This window comes from Plecotus auritus, assembly GCF_963455305.1.
Source record: "Plecotus auritus genome assembly, chromosome: X".
NCBI lineage: Eukaryota > Metazoa > Chordata > Mammalia > Chiroptera > Vespertilionidae > Plecotus > Plecotus auritus.
The window spans coordinates 113,279,183-113,306,014 of NC_137784.1; the positions used below are offsets into that span (position 1 = coordinate 113,279,183).

The following is a 26,832-nucleotide window of genomic DNA, read 5'->3' on the forward strand; positions in this document are numbered from 1 at the left end:
CTGGGGAGTCTGAGCCACTGGGCCCTATAGAACACCTACTACACAAGGTCACTCTACAAACTCCAGGAGACACAGCAACTCTACCCAATACATAGAAACAAATGCAGGGAAGCTGCCAAAATGTGGAAACAAAGAAACCTGCCACAACTGAAAGAAATGGAAGCAATCAAACTACTGGATACAGAGTTCAAAACCACGGTTTTAAGGTTACTCAAGGATCTTCATGAGACCTTTAAGGGACTTTGTAAGACTTTCAAGGATCTTAGTGAGAATGCCAAACACATGGAAAAGGACCAGTCAGAAATTAAGCATACACTAACTGAAATAAAGAATAATTTACAGGGATTTAATAGTAGAGTAGAGGATTCCAAGAATCAAATCAATGATTTGAAATATGAGTAAGCAAAAAAAAAAAAAAAAAAATCAGAAGAGCAAAAAGAATCCAAAAATATAAAAATAGTGTAAGGAGCCTTTGGGACAAATTCAAGCATACCAACATACACATTATGGGGATGGCAGAAGGAGAAGAGAGAAAACAAGATATTGAAAACCTATTTTAAGAAAACTTCCCCTACCTGGTGAAAGAAATAGACTGACAAGTCCAGGAAGCATAGAGAGTCCCAAAGAAGAGGACTACACCAAGACACATCATAATTAAAATGCCAGGGGCTAAAGACAAAGAGAAAATCTTAAAAGCAGCAAGAGAAAAGCAGTTAGTTACCTACAAGGGAGTTCCCATATGACTGTCAGCTGATTTCTCAACAGAAACTATGCAGGCCAGAAAGGAGTGGCAAGAAATATTCAAAGTGATGAATAGCAAGGAACAATAACCAAGGTTACTCTACCCAGCAAAGCGATCATTTAGAACTGAAGGTCAGATAAAGAGCTTCACAGACAAGAAAAAACTAAAGGAGTTCATCACCACCAAATCAGTATTACATGAAATGTTGAAGAGTATTCTTTAAGAAGAGGAAGAAGATAGAAAAAAATATGGCGGCATAGGTAAACACCTAAACTGCTGCCTCGCATAACAATCTCAAAACTACAACTAAAAGACAAAACGGACACCATCCAGAACCACAGGAAAGCTGGCTGAGTAGAAATTCTACAACTAGAAGAAAAGAGGAAAGCACATTGAGACTCAGAGGAGCTGCAAAAGGCTGAGGTGCGGAGACTCGCACGCGGAGAGGATGGGCAGCTGTGTGCATAGGTGGCTGAGTGTGCGGCTGCTTTCTAAAACGGGAGGAAGCCCTAACCGGTTTGGCTCAGTGGATAGAGCATCAGCTTGTGGACTGAAGGGTCCCGGGTTTGATTCCGGTCAGGGACATGTACCTTGGTTGTGGGCACGTCCCCAGTGGGGGGGTGTGCAGGAGGCAGCTGATCGATGTTTCTCTCTCATCGATGTTTCTAACTCTCTATCCCTCTCCCTTCCTCTCTGTGAAAAATCAATAAAATATATTTAAAAAAAAAAAAAACGGGAGGGAGAAGGAAGCTCCCGACTACACTGAACTCCAATCCCGGGCGAGATGCTGGGAAACCAGACTCATTCACGGGGTGGGGGGGGGATTCTGGACTGTCAGGAAAAGAGAAAGCACACTGAGACTCGGGAGCTGCGGAAGGCAGAGGTCCAGAGGCAAACGCGTGCACAGAGAGGACTGACTGCTGAATGCATGGGAGGCTGAATGTGCACCTGGCTTTCTAAAGCAGGAGGGAGACGGAAACTCCCAACTGTGCTGAACTCCAGTTCTGGGCAAGTTTCTGGGAACCCCAACTCATTCGGGGAGAAACTGGACTGTCGGGCAGCGGGCGAAACTCGAGGGCGGCTTTCTCTCAGAGGTGCTTGCAGCATTTACTGAGGGACACTGTGACCCAGGGGCCTCATAGGGCAGGGCTGATGGGAAACCAAGGCTGTCTGCTCCGCCCTGAAACTCTGCCCCTTCCAAGCTGAGCACAGAGGCTTTTGCAATTTTGCAAGTCTTGTCTCATAAGAGTGTCTCAAGCACAGAAGTTCTCCCAGAAAAGACACAGCTGATCCTCACAGCCAACGGGCCTGGAAGTCAATTACCCCCAGTGCTACCAACAACAATCAAGGCTTAACTACAACAAGGCTGTGCACACAGCCCACAAAGGGGTGCACCAAGAGTGTCCACCTCAGGTAACTGGGGAGGCTAAGCCACTGGTCCCTAGAGGACACCTAGCACACAAAGCTACTCTACCAACTCAGGGAAGCAGCGAAAATGCGGAGACAAAGAAACAGATCACAAATGAAAGAAATGGAGGAAAACAAATGACTGGATATAGAGTTCAAAACCATGGTTATAAGGTTTTTCAAGAATTTCCTAGAAAAGGCTGATAAATTTAGCGAGACCCTCGAGGATATGAAAAAGGACCAACTAGAAATTAAACATACACTGACTGAAATAAAAAATATTATACAGAGACCCAAAAACAGACTAGAGGACTGCAAGAATCAAGTCAAAGAGTTGAAATACAAAGAAGCAAAAAACACCCAACTGGAAAAGCAAAAAGAAAAAGGAATCAAAAAATATGAAGATAGTGTAAGGAGCCTCTGGGACAACCTCAAGTGTACCAACATCCAAATTATGCGGGTGCCAGAAGAAGAGAGAGAGCAAGATACTGAAAACGTATTTGAAGAAATAATGACCGAAAACTTCCCCCACCTGGTGAAAGAAATAGACTTACAAGTCCAGGAAGCGCACAGAACCCCAAACAAAAGGAATCCAAAGAGGACCACACCAAGACACATCATAATTAAAATGCCAGAGCAAAAGACAAAGAGAGAATACTAAAAGCAGCAAGAGAAAAACAGTTAGTTACCTACAAGGGAGCACCCATACGATTATCAGCTGATTTCTCAACAGAAACTATGCAGGCCAGACGGGAGTGGCAAGAAATATTCAAAGTGATGAATAGCAAGAACCTACAACCAAGATTACTCTACCCAGCAAAGCTATCATTCAGAATTGAAGGGCAGATAAAGAGCTTCACAGATAAGAAAAAGCTAAAGGAGTTCATCACCGCCAAACCAGTATTATATGAAATGCTGAAAGGTATTCTTTAAGAAGAGGAAGAAGAAGAAAAAGGTAAAGATAAAAATTATGAACAACAAATACATGTCTATCACCAAGTGAATCTAAAAATAAGTGAATAAAAAATCTGATGAACAGAATAAACTGGTGAATACAATAGAATTAGGGGCATAGAAAGGGAGTGGACTGACAATTCTCGGGGGGAAAGGGATGTGGGAGGTGCGGGAAGAGACTGGACAAAAAGCGTACACCTATGGATGAGGACAGTTCAGGGGAGGTAAGTGCAGAGGGTGGGGTGGGAACTGGGTGGAGGGGAGCTATGGGGGGAAAAAGAGGAACAATTGTAATAATCTGAACAATAAAGATTTATTAAATTAAAAAAAAGCAGAGGAAGAACAAAAAGAAAAGAACAAAAATACGAACAATAAAAAGCCAACAAATACATACCTATCAACAACTGAATCTAAAAATCAAAATAAATGAATAAGAAATCTAATAAACAGGAGAAACCAAGATGGCGGCATAGGTAAGCACCTAAACTGCTGCCTCGCACAACAATTTCAAAACTACAACTAAAAGACAGAACGGACACCACCCAGAACCACAGGAAAGCTGGCTGAGTGAAAGTTCTACAACTAGAAGGAAAGAGAAAAGCTCATAGATAATTGGAGGTACAGCAAAGGGTCTTTGTGCACGCAGAGAGGGTGGGCGGCTGAGAGCCTGGCTGACTTTCTCTGGCGGAAGGGGGAAGGAAGCCCCCGACCGCACTGAACCCCAGTTCTGACTGCACTGAACCCCAGTTCCAGGCGAGCCCCTGGGGACCCACACCCTACGGAGGAATCTGGACTCTTGGGCGGAGACTCGGGAGCCGGGGAAGGCAGAGGTCTGAAGGCGCGCACATGCGCGCAAGGGCAAGGCTGACGGGAAGCCAAGACTGTCTGCTCCACCCTGAGACTCCACCCCATCCAAGCTGAGCACAGAGGCTATTGCAATTTGGCAAGTCTAATCCTATAAGGCTGTCTCCAGCACTGAACTTCTCCCAGCATAGACACAGCTGATCCTTACAGCCAACTGGCCTGGAGGTCAATTCCTCCCAGTGATACCAACAACAATCAAGACTTAAATACAACAAGGATGTACACACAGTCCACAAAGGGGTGCACCAAGAGTGTCCACCTCAGGTTAACTGGGGAGGCCAACCCACTGGGCCATATAGGAAACCTAGCACACAAATCTACCCTACCAACTCAGGGAATCAATGAAAATGTGGAGGCAAAGAAACAGATCACAAATGAAAGAAATGGAGGAAAACAAAGGACTGGATATAGAATTCAAAACCACGGTTATAAGGCTTTTCAAGAATATCCTAGAAAAGGCCGATAAATATAACGAGACCCTCGAAGATATGAAAAAGGACCAACTAGAAATTAAACATACACTGACTGAAATAAAAAATATTATACAGAGACCCAAAAACAGACTAGAGGAACACAAGAATCAAGTCAAAGAATTGAAATACAAAGAAGCAAAAAACACTCAACCGAAAAAGCAAAAAGAAAAAAAAAAATCCAAAAAGTTGAAGATAGTGTAAGAAGACTCTGGGACAACTTCAAGTGTACCAACATCCGAATTATGGGGGTGCCAGAAGAAGAGAGAGAGAAAGATACTGAAAACCTATTTGAAGAAATAATGACAGAAAACTTCCCCCACCTGGTGAAAGAAATAGACTTACAAGTCCAGGAAGCGCACAGAAGCCCAAACAAAAGGAATCCAAAGAGGACCACACCAAGACACATCATAATTAAAATGCCAAGAGCAAAAGACAAAGAGAGAATATTAAAAGCAGCAAGAGAAAAACAGTTAATTACCTACAAGGGAGCACCCATACGACTGTCAGCTGATTTCTCAACAGAAACTATGCAGGCCAGACGGGAGTGGCAAGAAATTTTCAAAGTGATGAATAGCAAGAACCTACAACCAAGATTACTCTACCCAGCAAAGCTATCATTCAGAATTAAAGGGCAGATAAAGAGCTTCACAGATAAGAAAAAGCTAAAGGAGTTCATCACCACCAAACCAGTATTATATGAAATGCTGAAAGGTATTCTTAAAGAAGAGGAAGAAGAAAAAAGTAAAGATAAAAATTATGAACAACAAATATATATCTATCAACAAGTGAACCTAAAAATCAAGTGAATTAAAAACCTGAGGAACAGAATAATCTGGTGAATATAATAGAATCAGGGGCATAGAAAGGGAGTGGACTGATAATTCTCAGGGGGAAAGGGGTATGGGGGGTTCATGAAGAGACTGGACAAAAATCATACACCTATGGATGAGGACAGTTGGGGGGAGGTAAGGGCAGAAGGTGGGGTGGGAACTGGGTGGAGGGGAGCTATGGAGGGAAAAAGGAGAAACAATTGTAATAATCTGAATAAAGATTTATTTAAAAAAAAGAAATCTAATAAACAGAATAAACTGGTGAATAAAATAGAATTAGAGGCATGGAAATGGAACAGACTGATGATTCTCAGGAGGAGGGGTGGTGGGGGGAATGGGAAGAGACTAGAGGCCCAGTGCACGAAATTTGTGCACTGGGGGTGGGTCCCTCAGTCCAGGACCCCTCACTCCTTACCGCTCGGTTCATTGCTCCTTAGCGCTGCCACTGCCGCTGCGCTCACCAGCCGTTAGCCTGGCTTCTGGCTGAGTGGCACTCCCCCTATGGGAGCGCACTGACCACCAGAGGGAAGTTCCTGCATTGAGCATCTGCCCCCTGGTGGTCAGTGTGCATCATAGTGACTGGACATTCTGGTCGTTCCACCGTAAAGGTCACTTAGGCTTTTATTATATAGACTGGATGACTGGTGCATAAAATTTGTGCTCAAGGGTGGGGGGGGATCCCTCAGCTCGGCCTGTACCCTCAGGGGATGTCCGACTGCTGGTTTAGGCCTGATCTGTGGGGATCGGGCCTAACCCGGCAGTTGGACATCCCTCTCGCAATCCAGGACGCTGCATGCACCAGTGACCATACTTTTCATACAGGTAGAAGGCATCTTGCTGTTGTATGGGCAGCTACATTTTTTTGCCCTGATTATAAAAAGTAGTACATAACATGATCCTTCTGAGGCAGTAGTACCATTTTCCCCATCTTATGGGTGAAAAAAGTCAAGCAGAGAGAAGTTAAGTAATTGGCTTTGTCACACAGTTATAAGGGGCTGACCACAAAATGTGCAAGCCAGAGTTCATACATGTCATCTCTGCATCATCCTGTTTTTTCAGTGTTAGGGTAGCCTTGCCAGGATTTAATTTTTAAATCTAAGAGACTGTTCCCAATATATAGGGTAGGGTCCCTAGGCCTGGCCAGCGATCAGGGCCGATCTGTGGGGCGACCAGCAGGCAGGACAATCAGGGGGCCCCCCGCTGGCACCCACCTTGGCTGGCAGCCTGGTGTTGCCTGCTGGCCAGCCCTGCCCCCAGCCCACCACCGCCGGTCGCCCCCTGGTGGTCAGTGTGCATCATAACGACCGGTCATTCTGCCATTTGTTCTGCTGTTCGGTCTATTTGCATATTAGGGTTTTATTATATAGGACTAGAGACCCAGTGCACGACATTCGTGCACTTGGGGGGGGGGGGTCCCTAAGCCCAGCCTGCACCCTCTTGTGGCGCAGGCCTAAGCTGGCAGTTAGACATCGCCCAAGGGGTCCTTAGCACTGCCTCGGAGGTGGGAGAGGCTCCCGCTATCCCTACTGTGCTCTCCAGCCAGAAGCTGGGCTCTCCGTTCCTTAGTGCTGCCTCAGAGGCAGGAGAGGCTCCCGCCAGCGTCCCTGTGCTCTCCTGCCGTGAGCCCGGCTTCTGGCTGAGTGGCGCTCCCACTTTGGGAGCACACTGACCACCAGGGGGCAGTTCCTGCGTTGAGCATCTGCCCCCTGGTGGTCAGTGTGCAAGTTAACAACCGGTCATTCCGCTGTTCAGTCTATTTGTATATTAGGGTTTTATTATATAGGATATGTATTACCTATGGACACAAACAATAAGGTGGTGAAGACCAGGGGTAGGGCGGGGACCGGGTGAAGGGGGACAATAAATTTAAGAAGATTGAAATTATATCAAGCATCTTCTCTGACAATAATGGTATAAAAGTAGAAATGAATCACAAGAAAAAAACTGAAAAATATACTAAGATATACTGTTAAATAACATGCTACTAAACAATTAATGGGTTAACAATGAGATCAAGGAAGAAATAGATACCTTGAAGCAAATGAAAATGAGAATACAACAGCCCAAATCTGTGCAGCCCAGTGAAAGCAGTCCTAAGAGGAAAAGTCATAGCATTACAGGCTTTTCTCAAGAAACAAGAAAAGGGAAACGAAAAATTTGATATGTGAAAGAAACAATATAGACTAAAATGATAACAAATTAATCAAGCAGGTAGATAAAGATGATAAATAAAAATGGAGGGAAAGGGAAGAGAAAAAAGTGAAGTGACATTTGTCCCAGCAGAGTTTTGTACCTCCTGGGAGCTCCCTTTGGTTCCTGCTCTTCTGATGACTGCAGCTGACTGTTCTGTCTGGTAATTCTGAGCTTCCTGGGAGCTACTTAGGTGCTAACCACTGTCAGAAACTGTCCTCCTTTGTCTCTCAGCAACCTGTTTAAAGCTCCAAGCAATCCACAGTTTGTGTCTGCCTCCACAGGACTTGGTTGCTAGTGGGAGGAGCCAAGCTGCACTCTAAGGCCAGTTTGTTAGCAGTATGGGCCCAGGGATGGTCAGCAATTTTTCCCAGGTTCCCCAGGCTCCTCAACTGCCCACCTTTGCCAGCCAGCTGTGAATCTTAATAATTTAAATGTCTTTTTCTAAAAGGGCTTTAGGTACATTGGGAGTATAGCTCTCTGGGTCTCCCCTGAGAGGGAGGTGCTGTTCAGATTTCAGGGAAAGTGCTGCGTGTGTTTCTCCATCCCAGAGCTACTCCTCTGAGAGTGTCCCAGAATATTACTCTGCCCTCATATGCAGTCCAGTGGGATCAGCTGGATAGCAGGAGTTTCTATCAGCTTTCCTGTCAGGTTCCCTGATGGAGTGGACAGCCCCACCCCCAATCCAGTCTCTGACGCTCTCTGAAGCTGTTTAAGCCCTTAGGCTTGGCCTCTGCTGGTGCCTCCTCTGCAAAGGTCAAGATGCAGGGTGTGGCAAGCAGGACTCATGAGGGCAGGGCGGGCCGTATCACCTAGGGCGGATTTTTGTGGTTTTTTTTTTTCCCTTTTCTTGATTTTCCTGATCCGTGGCTTCTGGGAGGGGCTAGAACCTCTCAGGAAAAATGGCCGTTTTGGCTTGGGAGGTTATGACCGAATGCGGGATACCCGACTGCTGTTTTTCCATGTCTACCCCCAATTCTTCCCACTCCAACCTCTTCTCAGGCACCTTGAGTCCGCACTGCCCTTCTTCCAGCAAAGCCTCGGGTGAGTATCTTCAAATGAAACTCCTGTGCTCCGTTTTGTTTGTTTGTTTGTTTGTTTAAGACAAACTGAGGCTTTTTCTCTGACCAGCTCCAGTCTACTGGGCAGCCAGAAACCCTGTGGCATTTCACGGCTGGATGTTATGTGGACCACTGTTCTGTACTCTGGTATTCTGGTCTGTGGAGCCCAACCTGGGTTCTGGGCCTCTGTTTTCTCAGGGAAAAGACCCTTCCGTACCTGAGGAAGGTGGGTCAGCCCCTCTCGAGACCTCGCCCTTTCTACCAGTTTCTAGGTGTTTTCTGTCCTTCCTTGATATGTCTTCTCCTCACATAGACCTCAGTTGGCAATTTTGGATGAATTTTCCCCAATTTAGTTGTATTTCCACTCTGGCCCTAGGAGGTGCAAGAAAGGTATGCCTATTCAGCCGCCATCTTCTCTCTGGCATTTCGAGTGTGTATTCTTTTAATTTAAAATTTTTTAAGAAAGAGTTCAAAACCAGAGTCCAGGTGACTATGAGGGTATGCTTATTAAAGCTGGGGACAGTGAAATAAGGAAGGGCCTAGTTCAAAAAGCAACAGAAGAGAGCCAAGACGCGGGTGGCTTTGGCTGCCTAGAAACATTATAGGAAAGAAGTGAGCTAAGGTGGGGCTGCTGTCAGTTCACTGGGAAGTCAGAGAAAAGGGACCTTGGAGACAGGTTCAGGGGGTTTGCCTGGGACAAGCTGCCACAGTCCATTGCTCCCCTGGTTGCAAGTCTTGTGGGATCCTATAGAGTTTTGGAGACACATGCTTGAGAGGGAAGAAGGAAGTATAAAGGGAAGAAAGGCGTGGGCATGCTCATGGAAGGAAGAGCACCCCTCAAGTGTGTATTCTTCTAAAATGTAAATGTAACCTTTAACAAAATTGAACATATATTGAGTCATAAAGCTAGAAATCCATAACAAAAAGATGGCTGAAATTCTCAATTGCTTAGGAAGTAAGCAACGTATTTTGAAATAACTAATGGATCAGTTAGTAAATCACAGTAGAAATTAGACAGTATTTTAATTAAATGGTAATGAGCATGCAACATTTCATACAGTCAAGCAGTACTTTAAAAGATATTTATAGCCTTAAATGCATACATTAAAACGAATAAGACAAAAACCAATAATCTGGACTTTCATCTCAAGAAGCTAGAAGAACTGCAAATAAGTACCAAAGAATGTAGAAGGATGAAATAATAAAGATAGTAAGAACTGATTAAATAAAAATCTAACATACAGTAGAAAAAATTCAGTTAAGAAAAAAGTTGGTTTTGTAAAAAGAATAATAAGATACATATACCTGAAGCAAGATTAACCAAGGAAAAAAGAGGAAAAACACCAACCATCATTATGGGAATGAAAAAGCCCACATCACTGTATATCATTTAAATTTGAAAAAAAACAATATCAGAATATTATAAATAAAATTTTAGGCCATTAAATTTGACAACATGTCTGAAACAATAAATTGCTCAATAAACAAAAATTACCAGAGGTAACAAAAGAGTAAATAGCACATATATTATCTAAATAAAGTGTATGTTATAGAAATTGAAGCACCTTATTAAGCACCTTCCCAAAGAAAACTCCAGGATCTAGATGGCTATACCAGTGAATGCCTCTAGACATCTAAGGAAGAAAAAATAAAAAGCAAATCTTCATAAATACTTCCAGAGAATAGAAAAAGAGTGAACACATCCAAATTCTTTTTTTTATGTGGCAAAAATAACCTTCTTGTCAAAACCTGACAAGGATTATAATAAAGGGAAATTACAGGAAAATCTCTCTCATGAGCATAGATGCAAAATTCCCAAGTATACTATTTACCAATGAATTAAGAGGTATATACCAAAAATAATACATCAGAAACAAGTGACTTTTTCTAGGAATGTAAAAGTCTACATTCTATAATCAATAAATATAGTCACCATATAAGTAGGAATTAAAGAAAAATCTTATGATCATCATCTTGATGGATGCAGACAAATCTTTAAAAATATAACATTTAAAAAATAAAAATAAAACATTTATCAATAGATGAGAAAATAAGAAATCTATGGTAGTTGTATACAATGGAATATCACTTGGCCATAAGAAAGACAAATACTATGTGATTTCCCTTATATGTGGACATTAATGAGAAAAATAAACTGATGAACAAAATAGAAATACCAGATAGAGGCATGGATACATAGAACAGACTAAAAGCTATCAGAGTGAAGGGGGAGGGGGAGAGGATGAAAAAAAGTGAAGGGAATAGACAGAGAATAAATCTGCATAACCCATAGACACAGACAACAGTGTGGTGATAGCCAGAGAAAGAAGGGACACAGGTTGAGTGGAGATGGGAAAAGTTTGTGGGGGGAGTGAGGACATCTGTAATAGGGTCAACAATAAAAATAGAGTTTAGCAGTAGCAGGTTTGCTACAGTGGTTAGAGCCTCCACCTGTGGACAGAAGGGTCATGGGTTCGATCCCTGGTTCAGGGCACATACCTCAGTGGGGGGCTCGATCCCCCACCCCAGTCTGGGTGCATGTGGAAGGCAACCAATTGATGTGTCTCTCTCACATCAATGTTTCTCTCTTTCTTTCCCCCCTCCTTTCTCTCCTCCATTATCTCTAAAAGAAAATAAAAGGAAAAATATTCTTGGGTGAGAATTAAAAAAATTAAAATTAATTAATTAATTAATAGAGTTTAAAGAAAAGAATGAAATCTTACCACTTACCACAGCATGAATGAACCTAGAGCATATTATGCTAAGTGAAATAAGTCAGTTAGAGAAAAACAAATACCCTATGATTTAAAGAATAATATAAGCAAACAAAACAGAAACAGACTCATTGATACACAGAACAGACTGATGGTTACCAGACGGGGGGGAGAGTTGGGAGAATGGGTTTCTTTTCAGATTGCATAAATCTTTTGCCTTTTTATACCTGAAATTAGTACAAAATAATATCAAATATAAACTGTAATTGAAAAAAATAAAAGTAATTTAAAAACATTCATTCATGATCAAAAACATATTTTTAGCAAATTCTTACTAATAAAAGCCTAAGTGGTTGTCACGCGACGATGCCCTCACGCCATCACAAGATGGCTGCACAAACAGCAGGCACGTGCAGGTGGGTGGGGCTGGGCTTGACGCTGTGTGCGGGCATGGAGCCTGCCTGGAAGTCCCGCCTCCTCCCAGGTCCACGCAGCGAGGCCTGCCTGGGGGTCCCGCCTCCTCCCGGCTCCGCACTGTGAGGCCTGCCTGGGGGTCCTGGGGGTCCTGCCTCCCGGCTCCACGCAGCGCAGAGGTGGGACCCCCGGCTCCGGCCTACCTCTTTGGGGCAATCCATCGAGGAGCCCTGGATGGGCAGGTGAGGCCTACCTCTTTGGGGTGATTAATCGAGGGGCTCCCACACTGTGACAGGGCACAGGCCAGGCTGGGGGACACCCCCCCGAGTGCACAAATTTTGTGCACTGGGCCTCTAGTTACTAATAAAAACAATCTCTCTTAACCTTATAAACCGTATTTACAAAAAAAAAAAAAAAAGGCCCTGGCCAGTATGGCTCAGTTGGTTGAACATTGTCCCAGGCACCAAGAAGTCACTGGTTCAATTTTAGGTCAGGGCACATGCCCATGTTTTGGGCTCCATCCTCAGAAGGGGGGCGTGCAAGAAGCAGCCAACCAATGTTTCTCTCACATTGATGTTTCTCCCTCTACCTTCCTCTCTCTCTAAAAACTCAATTTAAAAAAGCACATCAGCCCGAACTGGTTTGGCTCTGTGGATAGAGCGTCAGCCTGCAGACCGAAAGGTCCCAGGTTTGATTCCAGTCAAGGGCATGTACCCTGGTTGTGGGCACATCCCCAGTAGGGAGTGTGCAGGAGGCAGCTGATCGGTGTTTCTCTCTCATTGATGTTTCTCACTCTCTATCCTTCTTCCCTCCTCTCTGTAGAAAATCAATAAAATATATTTAAAAATAAAAATAATAAAAAAGCACATCAAACATAATGCTTAATGATGAATTATTGAAAAGTTTTCCCCCCTGTCCTGGCCAGGTAGCTCAGTTGGGTGGAGTGTCATCCCCATATGCCAAGGTTGTGGGTTTGATCCCCAGTCAGGGCACATACAAGAGACAACCAATGAATGCACAAATGGGTGGAAAAACAAATGTTTCTCTCTCTTTGTCTCTCCCTCTCAAATCAATAATTTTTTTTTTAATTTCACCCTCTGACATCTAGAAGTCTGTTATCACCACTTCTAGTCAACATCACACATGGAATTTAATATAATAGCACAAAAAAAAGCAATAAAGAATATATGGTAGGCCCTACCTGGTTTGGCTCAGTGGATAGAGTGTCGGCCTGTGGACTGAAGGATCCCGGGTTCAATTCCAGTCAACGGCACATGCCTGGGTTGTGTGCTCAATCCCCAGTAGGGGGCATGCAGGAAGCAGCCGATCAATAATTCTCATCATTGATGTTTATCTCTCTCTCCCTTCCTCTCTGAAATCGATAAAGTATATTTTTTAAAAAAGAATATATGGTAGGAGAGGAAGAAATAAAACTGTCATTATTTACAGCATGAATTTACACCAAAAAATCTACAGAAAATATATTAGAATTAATAAGCAAATTTAGTAAAACTGCCAGAAAGTTTTTATTTTAAAAAATCAAGTGTACATCTATCTATAAACCCAGTATCAAATAAATATGAAATGAAAAATTTAAAGATACCATTTGTAATAGTTTTAAATAACATCAAATAATTTGAATTAAATCTATCAAAAGATGCCCAAGAATTTTATACCGAAAACTAGAAAATATTGCAAAAAAAATTAAAAGACATAGAAATAGGATATACCGTGTTTGAGGATTACTATACTTAATATGGTAACAATGTCTATTCTCCCCAAATTGGTCCATAAAGTCAATGCAATACAATCAAAATCCCAATAAATTGTTTTATTACATTAAGAATTTGGCACATTGCCCTAGCTGGTTTGGCTTAGTGGATAGAGCATTGGCCCACGGACCAAAGGGTTCCAGGTTCAATTCCAGTCAAGGGCACATACCTCAGTTGTAGGCTCAATCCTCGGCCCCAAGTCTGGGTGTGCAGGAGGCAACCAATCGATGTGTCTCTCTCATGTTGATATTTCTCTCTCCCTTCCTTCCAGTCTCTCTAAAAATCAATGGAAAAATATCCTCTGGTGAGAATTAACAAAACAAAACAAAAAAGAATTTGACACACTGATTACAACATTTATATGAAAACGTAAAGAGTCAAAAATAACTGAGACATATTATGGATCTAAATGAGATTAGTAGATCAACAAAACTTCCACAAGGAAGCAAATGATTAAATATCTTTCTGACCTTGGCAAAGGCATTGATTTCTTTTAAAAGATCAAAGGGCCCTAACCATGAAAACAAAAGTTGACAAACTGGACTGCACTACATTTAAGAAATTCTGTCTGTTAGGAAACACTATTAAGAAAGTAAAAAGCAAGGTACAGTGGGAAATAATATTTGTGTATATTATAACTGAAAAGGGCCTGCTTTTATTCAAAATGTATACAGAATTCCTACAAATAATTAAGAAAAAGACATACAACTCTATAGAAAAATGGGGGAAAGACTTAAGCAGGCATTTTCCCCTTTTACCACTGCTTTAGCTACATCTCACAGATTTTGATATATTTTCATTTTAACTTATTCAAAATATTTTCTAATTTACTTTCTGGTTTCTGTTTTGACCCATGGATTATATAGAAATCTGTTGCTGAATTTGTTAGAGCTGTGACAGTTTTGTTGTTGTTATATTTATGGAAATGATTTCTATTTTAATTATGTTATGATCTGGTCTGAGAAAATTTCATTTCTATCCAATTTCTTAAGTTTTTTTGTTGTTTTTTTAATCCTCACCCAAGCATATTTTTCTATTGATTTTTAGAAAGAGTGGAAGAGAGAGAGAAAGACAGAGAGAAATATCAATGTGAGAGAAACACATCGATTGGTTGCCTCCTGGATGTGCCCAACCAGGGCCCAGGCTGGGGAGGAGCCTGCAACCAAGGTACATGCCCTTGACCAGAATCGAACCCAGGACTCTTTGGTCTGCAGGCCCATGCTCTATCCACTGAGCCAAACTGGCTTGAGCAATAATTTCAATACCACAATAGTCTATCTGATAACCAAGGTAGCTATCAAGTGACTAAAGGACAGGTAGTGTATACAGTGTGAATACACTGGTCAAAGAGATAATTCATGTCCAGGGTAGGACCCTATTCAGAATGTCATGCAATTTAAAACTTATGAATGTTTCATCTCTAGAATTTTCCATTTAATATTTTTGGACTACAGTTGACCAAGGGTAACTGAAATGGAAAGTGAAACCATGGATATGGGAGACTATTGTATATGCTCTCTACTGGAGAAGTCACAGTTTAGATTCAAAGATACAAATAGTTTAAAATCCAAAAGATGGAAAAAGCTACATCATGGGAATAGTAACGATAATAAAAACATGAAGAGAAAAATCATTATAGACACAAGGAAGGACATTATATATTGACAAGAGTCAATCCACCAAGACAAATACCAATTATAAAGATATACACATCTACAACAGAGCCCCAAAATACATGAAGCAAAAACTGACATAAGTGAAGGGAGAAATGAGACAATTCAACAATAATAGTTGAAGACTTCAATGTCTCACTTTTGATAATGAATAAAAACTATGCAGAAGATCAAAAGGAGATAGATAGACGATAGATGGGAGGGAGGGAGGGAGGGAGGGAGGACACTCCACAAAGCAAAAGCAAAATATATATTCTTCTCAAGTGCACATGGAATGCTCACTATGATAGGCAATAAAACAAACTCAACACATTTAAGAGAATTGAAATCACACAAATTATGTTCTGTGATCACAATGAAGTGAAATTAGAAATTGGTAAATTCACAAATATATGGAAAGTAAACCCCATCTCCCTAAATAAACAATGGGCCAAAGAAGAAATCACACAGGAAACTACAGAATATTTTGAGATAAATGAAAATGTAGACATAGCATATCAAAATGGATGGGATGCAGATAAAGTAGTGTTTAGAGGAAAATTTATAACTATAAATACCTACACTAAAAAAGATTCAAGTCAATAACCTAAACTTTCACCTTTAGAAACTAGAAAAGATGAAAAAATTAAACCCAAAGCAATTAGAAAGAAAAAAAAATGAAGATTAGAATGGAAATTAATGTAGTAGAGAATACAAAAAGAATAGAGAAAAATCAATGAAACCAAAGGTGTTGTTTTCTGCATTCACTTTACTCTCATTAGAACTCTAGGACTTATTTATCTACCAGTTGCAAGTTTGTGTCTTCAAACCATATCTCTTCTATTCAACATTGTACTGTCAGTTCTAACCAGGACTTTGGCAAGAAAAAAAGGGGTGGAGGGAATTTTCAAATTGGAAATGAAGAAGTAAATGAAATTATCTCTATTTGCAGTTAACATGATCTTGTATATGGAAAATCCTAAGCAATACACTGATAATCTACTAGAATTAATAAATGAGTTCAGTACGGTTGTAGACACAGGACCAATATATAAAAATTACTTGTATTTCTACATACTAGCAATGAACAAGTCAAAAATAAAATTAAGAAAATTATTCCATTAATAATAGCATCAAGAAGAATAAAACACTTAGAAATAAATTTAACAAAAGAAATGCTGGCTTGTACACTGAAAACTACAGAATATTGTTGAAAAATTAAAGACCTAAAATATTAAAAATCATCTCATATTTATAGATCAGAAGAATTAATATTGTTAAGATGACAATACTCCCCAAATTGATCTACAGATTCAACACAATCCTTTATCAAACTTCCAGCTGGCTTTGTTGCCAAATTTGACAAGCTGATCCTAAGATTTATCTGCAAATTCAAAGGACCCAGAATAGCCAAAACAACCTTGCAAAAGAAGAACAAACTTTAAAGATTCACATTTGCTAATTTCAAAACTTACTACAAAGCTATAATAATCAAAACAGTGTGATTGACATAATGATAAATATACTGATCAATAGAAGAGTATTGAGAGTCCAGAAATAACATCTCACATTTACAGTCAATTGATTTTCAACAAGGGCACCAAGAATGGTGTTTTCAACAAATGGTGTTGGGACAAATAGATATCCACATGCAAAAGAAAGAAGTTGAAATCCTACCTTCCACCATATACAAAAATTAGCCAAAAATTAACCAAATCTTAAATCTGAGATCTAAAATAATCCTCTCAACAAAAGTGTTGGACATAGAATACCTAGATTTTACTAAAAACATCTGTTTTTCAGAGTTGTAGGAATTAGTTTCTAGCTCTCCAAAAATGTACATTCACTTTGTATCGTCAAGCTACTTTTGGGAAATGAGCTGTTTACTAATCAGGTCGGTTGTACCTATAAATTCATTATATAGGCTTATCCATGTCTAAAATGTCCATAATTTTCCCTGGCTATTGTGTCTCAGTTGGTAGGAGCCTCATCCCATATGCCAAAAGGTCACAGGTTAGATTCCTGGTCAGGGTACATACCTAGGTTGCGGGTTCAATCCCTTGGTTGGGATGAGTACGGGAGACAACTAATCAATGTTTTTCTCTCAAATCTCTCTCTCTCTCTCTCTCTCTCTCCTATCCTTCCCCCTCTCTCTAAAAAAAAAAAAAATCAATGAACATGTCCTTGGGTGAGGATTAAAATAAATAAATAAACAAACACATAAATACGTACGTACATACATACATCCTATCTAATAAAGAGGGAATATGCTAATTGACCCTTATGCCATCGCAAAGATGGCGGCGCCCACAGCCAATAAGGAGGGAATATGTTAATTGATTGTCCCGCCCTCAAATATGGCAGTGCCCACAGCCAATAAGGAGGAAATATGCTAATTGACTGCCGCACCCTCAAAGATGGCAGCGCCCACAGCCACAAGATGACAGCGCCCAGTCCCCTTAGCCCTGCCGGGACGGCAGGTGCATGCCTGCCTCCGGAGTCCCCCAGTCCCCTCAGCCCCCCCAACTGCCCAGGGCTGGCCTGAGGCACAGGCAAGCCTCGGATGGCAGCTGCCCAGCCACCCAGGGCCGCCCGAAGCTCAGGCAACCAGGACCGGCCTCGGCTTGCACTGCCGGCAGTGACAGCAGCAGAGGTGTGATGGGGAGTTGCCTTCCCCTGATCGCTGGGTCGCCTCCCACCCCTGAGGGCTCCCAGACTGTGAGAGGGGGCAGGCCAGGCTGAGGAACGCCCCCACTCCAGTGCATGAATTTTCATCCACTGGGCCTCTAGTACATACATAAAATGTCCATCATTTTAAAACATCCTGAAGTATATTGGATGCCATCATGTTAACCCTCTTTTTCTTAGGGAAAATGGGTCAAGCACAGAGGTAACTTGAAATTGTAAAATCAAAATTGGATTCCAAATAAGTTAGAGTCTTCATAAGAATTTGAGAAAGTCATATTTAATTGACTGCCTTTTCTGGTGACATTTTATTTTGAGTTCTAAAACTGTCTGATTTCCAAAATTTGCATTGGTACTGTCTGCTGAATATGCAGATAGCAAAGTTAGACTGCATTTCAACAAACTTCTATATCTTTTACAGTTTCATTATAATCTTCATTGAAATGGAGAAGATGATTTGAAATTCTACTTTTCAAATCAAAGTACCTAAAAGCTAGGGGGAACATTTTTCAGTTTCTGTAATTTGACAAATCACTTGATATACTGTAGAAAACATGACCCTTGGTAAGATCTGATAGAATCAGCTCTATACTGTAAAGACCAACACACCTTCTAACAAAATTTCCCCTTTTGTTCACCAACAGAACATTTCAGTTGCAAAGTCTGAATCAAGAAATGCAACTTTTTCAAAGGGCATTCAAGAGAATCATACAATAATGCATGCTTGTTCATGTGATATGTCAAGGCTAAATGAGTGGCCACCAAATCCACGTGAACATTAGTGTCTTTTGGAAGACCAAAAGCTTTTTATTCATTTACAAGCACTTATCTTTCTCATCCTGGCCTTGTGAAAGTCAGTCTCCATATGTGCTTTCACATCCCCTTCTCTGCCAGGCCCAATTCCAAATCCTTTTCAGTTTATTGGTCAGTATGTTCTGTTTTGATTGCTTACTTGCCTAATCCAGTTATATGTGTCCTTCCATCTGTCATCAAAATAACAAGGTCATTTAGCTTTCTTTTTTGTGTGTGATTTCTGGGTCAGGCTATGGTTGGTATTGTAATCGTTTTCATTTTCTCTATCTGAACACTTAGAACACATACTCACAATATTCATAATGCTAAAAATTAATGTATCACTATCTCCATACAAATCACAACAATTAATCCATAGGCAAAGTTATAGATAGAACGTTACAAGTCATGATTGCAATGCACTTAAGCTACAAACTTAAAGTAGCCCCCCACCACGTGATGCAACAATAGGTAATCTATTATTGTGAATTGCAAATCATGGTTTCCAACATCAGTGGTCAGGATTAACAGCAATGGATAATGTCATATCCATTGGACACTAAAAACAGCATTGTATTGAGCCCCTATTTTTGGAGCCACATTATGGGTTTTGTACTCCCCCCCGAAACATGAAAGGAGTTTTCTGAGATACAGGGTTTCCAGTAATAACACTGGGACAGTACCAAGGAAATAAGGATAATTGGTCACCCTCTTATGTCTATGGTAACTTTCCAGAGCGCTGGAAGGTTTGTTTTTTACAATTTTATCCAGTTTTACAGCTGCTTTTGGGGGAGAAGATTTGTTACCCTCCTTAATTCATCATGCTGGAAGTAAATCTCCCATACTATTATTTTACATATTATTTTTAGTGTGTTTCTCTTACTAAACTGTAAACTTCATGAAATAGGGATTTTTGTTTGTTTTGTTCACTGCTGTATCCTCTATGCTTGGCACATCATAGGCACTCAATAAATATTTTTGATGAATAAATGAATTGATGACATTTACAGGAGTGTAGAGACTAGATTGAAGGAGGGAAAAAATTTAATCATATAGGCAAGTCAGTAAGCTAGTAGAGGGTCCAGATTAGAGATGATAGAGACAGTGGAAATAATGAAAAGTGGACTAATTTTAGAAATAATTAGGTGGCAAACTTGCCACAATTAATGGTAGAGTGAAGATGATTGGGAAAGTGAAATAGAGGGTGGTGTCAAGGATGACTCCTTTATCTCTGACCTGCAGAACTGGGTGGTTAGAGGTGCCATTCAGTGAGTTAGCAAACAATGGGCCAGTGCCAGGTGTATAAGGAGAAGACCATGAGTTCTGTTTAAGACATAGTAAGTTTGCCCTAACCATTTTGGTTCAGTGGATAGAGCGTCCTGGGGACTGAAGCATCCGAGTTTGATTCCAGTCAAGGGCACGTGCCTGGGTTGCTGACTCAATCCCCAGTAAGGGGTATGCAGGAGGCAGCCAATCAGTGATTCTCTCTCTCCCTCTCTGAAATCAATAAAAATATACACTGAGTGGCCAGATTATTATGATCTCTGAACGCATAATAATCTGGCCACTCAGTGTGTGTGTGTGTGTATATATATATATATACACATATATATATATACATATATATATATTAGAGGCCCGGTGCATGAATTCGTGCATGGGTGGGGTCCGGCCAGCCTGGCTAAGGGGAGGGGACATGGGTGGTTGGCCGGCCTGCCTGCTGGTCGAACTCCTGGTCAAGGGGACAATTTGCATATTAGCCTTTTATTATATAGTATATACACTGAGTGGTCAGATTATTATGCGTTCAGAGATCATAATAATCTGGCCACTCAGTGTATATTAAAAATAAAGACATAGTAAGTTCCAGATTCCTTTGAGATGACTAAGCAATTTCAAATAGGCAGTTGGATACATGGTCCTAGAATTCAGAGGAGATATGCTGGCTTGAGACAAAAATTAGTGTTATCAATCCCAATAAGTGGATGATTATCAAGGAAGAGAGAAAACAGGGCCCAAGGTAGAGCTGCATTGTACTCTGAATGCCCTCAAGTTTTTATTCGTATTAATTAAATTACTTGATTGTCAACTGGAGACTAGTATTTCAAATCATAAATGTTTCGAAGATTTTGAAACAATTCAAAAAGATTTTCAGGTTTTCTCCTACTTTTCTTTCACATCCCATTTTATTAGAGATGAGGCATGTCTCATGGCAGAGTTTGGTGTCCATTGGTTGTGCTTTAAAACAATTGGTTTAGAGTGACTATGAAGGATCATGGTTCTGACTTTTTAAGTATTTATTAAGTCCTCCTGCATACTGAGCACTGTGCTAGGTGCTGTGGAGAAGGTAAGAGATATTTACGGTGCTTACTCTTGTGAAAATTTCAAAATATTGGAAGGAATGATTGCATATTAAAATTGGAAGATCATCTAATCTGATTCCATCATGTTTTTCAGAACATAAAAGTATGTCCCAGGATGATAAAGTGACTTTTTAAGTTTAAAATGAAGAGATAGAGATCTCATTTTAGAAGCCAGAGCTCCTGATTTCTAGCCACATTACTTTTTCACTAAGTCAATCATTCATTCAACAAATTTTAACTGAGGGCCTATTATGCGAAGGTTAATATTCTAGTCATTCATGATAAATCTTGCAACTTTTCATCTGCAGTTGCCTCTGGAGAGTAATAATAATAGATTCACAATCCTCGCAGCATTCAATAAGCAGAGTTGACTGACAACTGGGTGTGGCTTACATCTGGACCATCCACTTTCAATTTATAATAATTTCTTCTCTTTGTGCCTGAGGGAAGAGGAAATAAGAGGTAGATTAACATGTGAAGCAATTAGAGAATAATATACAGTATATAATTAAGTGCTAACTTGCATTGTATGACTAAGTGCAACAGAGAGGTACAGGAGCCAAGGCCCAGAGTACAAGACAGCAATCTTAGAGAGGAAAAAGTCTTCCCATAGTAATAACCATTGGCTCTCTGACATGTTCCTTTGAGTAAGTTCAGCAAAATTTATTGGGTAGGCACTGTGCTAGGTGCCTGGTGTATAAAAAATAATAAAACATGGTCTCTTCTCCCCCAAAGATCACTGTCCATTGACAGAGACAGAAGTGCATATAATTTCAAAATAATGGTGCTAAATGGTGAGAGAGGTCTGGCCAGAGTGTATGAAAGCAGAGGGGAGCTTCACCCAATGAAAGGGCAATTAAGCCCTGGCTGTGTGGCTTAGTTGGTTGGAGCATTATCCCATTCACCAAAAGGTTGTGGGTTCAGTTCCCAGTTGGGGCACATACCTGGGTTGTAGGTTCAATCCACAGTTGGGCACATACAGGAGGCAACTGATCTCTCTCTCAAAATCAATAAACATATATTCAGGTGAGGATTTTTAAAAAGGAAAGAAAGGATAAGTAAAGCTTATGAGAATAAGACTGACACCTGAACTGAATCTTGAAGGCCACTATATCCTAGCTAGTCCCAAAAGAGTTGTAAAAGGAGTTTTAAGAAATAAGAACAGCATGAATAAAGAAACAAAGGCCTTATGTCCCTATCACTTTTTAGAAAAACTGGAAACAATTAATAGCTACTTTTTTATTATTGGTTTCAGAGAGGAAGGGAGAGGGAAAGAGAGATAGAAACGTCAATGATGAGAGAATCATTTATCGGCTGCCTCCTGCACGCCCCCTACTGGGAATCGAGCCCGCAACCCAGGCATGTGCCCTTGACTGGAATGGAACCTGGGACCCTTCAGTCCACAGGCCAACGCTTGCTTTATCCACTGAGCCAAACCAGCTAGGGCAATAGCTACTCGTAAGTGGAATAAATGTCAAATCACATGTATACCTAAAATTAGTACAATATTGTATGTTAACTATATTAAAATAAATAATAAAAATAAGAAAAAATACAATTTCTTCCCTTGAGGAACTCAGAATCTGGGGCAAGAAGAAAAAAAAAAAAGAATAATGACAACAAAAAATCCTTGAAAAGGTACTTCCATCATCCTCAGTTTACAGATGAGGAAATTAAAGCATTGAGAAGTTAACCTGAAACCAGGATTTGTATCTAGGCCATTTGGTTTTTGCCTTCCAGTGTAGATTATATCTCATTGTGAATATTTGCACCCAACAAATCTATATTTAATTCATCTAGTTTTTAGACTTATTATCATAACATTTATGATTAGTGTAGATCTGTCTACAGTTATTTAACTAACAGCCAAAAAGAACAAAGATGATCAAGATTACACAATGGCAAAGCCAGTTATAAGCAAATGCCCTCACTAAAATATATGTGTAAGAATGGCATTAACCAAAATGAAGTCCCTCAAGCACTCAGATATAACTTATAAAATGCACAAGTGATAAGTTTTTTTTCTTGTTTTCAACTTGATGGCTGCAGGTTAGTGGTTCTCAAACATTTTTTGTATGTCACAGTCATACCTGGGGAGCTTATTAAAAATATAGTTGCTGGGCCCCATTTCACATGTATGCCAGAATTACTGTGGTAGGGCTTGGGTTACTGTATTATTAACAAATTCATGAGATGATTTCATTCCATTCCAATTCCACTTCTCCTGTTCTTCATTACATTCTCTTCCCCATTCTCCAAGGCCTTTTAATATTTATTGAGTACCTACTATAGGCCAGGTACAGAGTTCTATGGGCTGGGTATACAGCAGTGAAAATGACAAAACAAAGCCCCTGCCCTGATGAAGAGAGATAATAGACAAATGAATAAGGGTCACAGTGATAAAGAGCTTGACTAATGGGGTCAAAACAAATGTAGATTTGACACAAGGTTCTTCCTCTTCCTAGCTGTGTGACCTTGGGCAAGTTACTTAATTGTTCAAGAGTCTGTAAAAACTGTACTAATAATATTCCCTGCTCAGGGCTGTTGTGCAGATTGAATAAGATAATGCACATAATGTACTTAGCAGGGTGCCTGGTACATTGTCCAAAGTCAGTTAACTCTTGTTATTTTGATCAGCATTATAAAGTTTAATTATTTTGCCAATATTGCCATCAATATTGAGTTCAGTTTCTTTGTTTATTAAACATTCAACAAACAGCATTTTAGAGATGTTCATGTGTCTCTAAGGCATTTCCCCTACCACAGTTGTGTTTCCTGGGCAGTTCCTGTATCATACCTAGCTTCAAATTGCTGAACAAGGAAGAGACATCAACAACAAAGTCCACCAAGGCTCCCAGCTCCTCAATTAGGTATCTGAGTAGCTCCATAGGCTGGACAGAGTTAAGAATTTTATGAAACCTCACCAATACAATAAGTGTAAGTTAAAAAATGAAAAACAACCATGAACTAAGTAGAAGAGCATTGGGACCAACAGCCAACATTATGAGGTAGATCTATAAGAGATATGCAAAAATAATCTGTTCTTCCTAGTTATTGGGGCAAGAACATTCACATATGTCATTCTCTGTTCTTGTGCCCCAAAACAAATTTGCTAGGAATATTAATCTCATTTGACTGATATGTAAACGAAGGCTCAAAGAATTCAAAAGAATAGCCCAAGTTCACTCTGCTAGTTGGTGGAAGGACAAGCCCAGGTCTTCAGACTCTTATGCAGCATCTCTCACTAATAGATAGAATTTTATTTTATTTTATTTTTATTTAATATATTTTTATTGATTTGGGAGGGGGAGAGAGAGACAGAAGCATTGATGATGAGAGAGAATCATCGATGGGCTGCCTCCTGCATGACCCCTATTGGGGATTGAGCCTGCAACCTGGGCATGTGCCCTTGACTGGAATCGAACCCAGGACCCTTCGGTCTGCACGCTGATGCTCTATCCACTGAGTCAAACCAGCTAGGGCAATTTTATTTTACTTTTCACAGAAACATTTAAAATGCTTAATCCATCCACGTTTAATATTTCTTATTCTTTGTTTTTAATGTGCCCAGAGTATAAAATGCAAATAAACTTTGGTTCTATTTAAATGCCATTTACAGTATTTGTTTTTGCACTAGTCACCATTGTAATTTTATATTTGTTTATGTGATTACTTGATTAAGGTCTGTCTCTGCTGCTACATCAAGTTGGACCATGTCCATTTTTATCTATCATAATAAGTGATCAAAATGTACTTGATGAATGAATGATTGATCCACTGCTGTTGATTACAGCCAGAAGGGAGGTCATAGGCATGTGGGTGGATTTAGCCTTTGCTTTAAGCAGAAGCATAAATTCTAGCAGCATTTTACATGGACACTGAAGATGGGAAAAGGAATTACTTTTTAGTTGCTGGAGAGAATGAGTTTGCTTGTACTGGTCTTAGTGATTTAAGCTCAAGGACAGGCTGATCTAAGCAGAGCAGATGCAGTTGCTAAGCAGTTGTCTACAGGTTATAGTGAAGTCAAGAGATTGTATAATTGATAAATCTCTACAAAAAAGAATGGAGGGCAGTTTCTTTTTTTTAATGTTTTTTTTTAATTGGTTTCAGAGAGGAGGGGAGGAGAGATAGAAACATCAATGATGAGAGAGAATCATTGATCAGCTTCCTCCCACAACCCGGGCATGTGCCCTTGACCGGAATCGAACCCAGAACCCTTCAGTCCACAGGCCGATGCTCTATCCACTGAGCCAAACCGGCTAGGGCTTGAGGGCAGTTTCTTAATGTGTGGTCCTCAACAGTCTGAATCAGAATCCAGCCTTGGGCAAACTACGGCCCTCGGGCCGGATCCGGCTGTTCTATCCGGTTCTCTTGCTCTCCCCTCTGCTCCTTTACTTTGAATTTATATTAGTTCACACAAACACTCCATCCATGCTTTTGTTCCGGCCCTCCGGTCCAGTTTAAGAACCCATTGTGGCCCTCGAGTCAAAAAGTTTGCCCACCCCTGATGCTAGGCAGTTTGAGAAGACAGATTCGTGCACCCTAGACCTTCAAATTGGGGGAGGGGAATGCAAAAATCTGTATGTTTAACAAGCTCCTCAAGTAATTCTCACTTCCACAGTTTAAGAACCCCTGGGGTGGAATAACAATGGACCACCTGAAGGTCTAAAACTCCTCTAGGGCAAAGCCAGTATTGTAAAGTGAGAAGGGAAACCTACAAGAGACTAAAATAGCAACCTGAGAGCCAGAGTTAGAGTCCTTGTTAGGAACTGAGGTAGGTGAAAGTTTAAGAACAAGGACATAGCTAAAAAGTGTTCAGTATAACAGAGATGTCAAGAATGAAGGTAGAAAAAAAAAGGGGGAAAAAAAGAATGAAGGTAGAGAAATGTTGTGCAAAGGTAGAGATGAAATCCAGATTTTGTGGGACCTGGACCTGTCCTGCAAGACCCAACTCAAAGCATTTCCTCTCTAGGGATGTATTTCCTCCTCCTCCGGACCGAGTTCATCAATCTTTGTGGTACGTAATTCTATTATAGCATTTTACCTATTGTACTGAAATTCTGTTTTCTTCCTCATTAGAAATACCTGATTTTCTTCCTCAGACTGAGATTTTCTTGAAGGCAGGAACTGCCTTGTTCCTTTTCAAATCCCCAATGTCTGGCATAATACCTGGCATACAAAAAATATCTGCAAATGCCTGCTGAATGAGTGATCAGAGAACAATTGGAAGCAAAGAACACAGTCTGGCAGTGAAGGTAGAGGAATCCTATGTGTTTAAAAGCAAACGAGAGCCAGGCAATTGATGCTGCTGGAGCAAGGAATAAGTAGGAAATCAGTTCTTCCAGAGCACAGAAGAGATGTGATTAAAACCACAGCTTTAGCTTTAAAAATCAGAAGGACAATTCTTTCTGTGAGTCTTGAAGGAAGCAAAAAAGGATGGGTATAGAAGATATTGCTTAGCTCAGAAGGCCCTACTCAGTCAGGAAGTTAGGCCTTTGCTGAGAATGAGGTACAGTAAGTGGTATCTAGAGCTTGAAGAAAAGGCAGGAAGAGTGTTGGTAGGAGTGTAGTGGTAGATCAATAAGAGATTAAGAGATCCTATGCTATATCCTCAGGCATTGTTAAGAGCCTGTTATCACAATCTGACTTCTTTCTGTAGCCCTTGAAATAACAGGCTGCATCTATCAGTTGTGTTAATTGGAACTGGCTACCAGACTTGGGGTCAGAAACTAAAAAAAGTTGGGGTTTCCAACTTTTAAGGCACTTACCACAGTCCATCTCCTATGATAACTATTTGTCTTTTCCTTGTTAGACTGTAAAGAGGTTAGGGCAAAGGCTGTGTCTTATTCACTGTTGTGTTGTACCTTAGCATAGTGCTTTCTACATTATAGGCAGAGGATGTCTACACCAGGCACACAC

The 26,832-nt window shown here is 40.6% G+C and overlaps 1 protein-coding gene across 2 annotated transcripts in view; it reads left to right on the forward strand.

Moving 5' to 3' along the window:
• The window catches only part of PHF6 (PHD finger protein 6), a 201,643-nt gene that overhangs the window by 114,761 nt on the left and 60,050 nt on the right, over positions 1-26,832 (forward strand). Inside the window, exon 3 of one of the 2 annotated variants that reach the window (XM_080653840.1) lies at positions 25,886-25,930. The exons of the other annotated variant lie outside the window; for it this stretch is intronic. The gene's annotated coding sequence lies outside the window, so the exon portion shown is untranslated. The remainder of the gene's footprint in view (positions 1-25,885; positions 25,931-26,832) is intronic. 2 annotated transcript variants of the gene reach the window in all.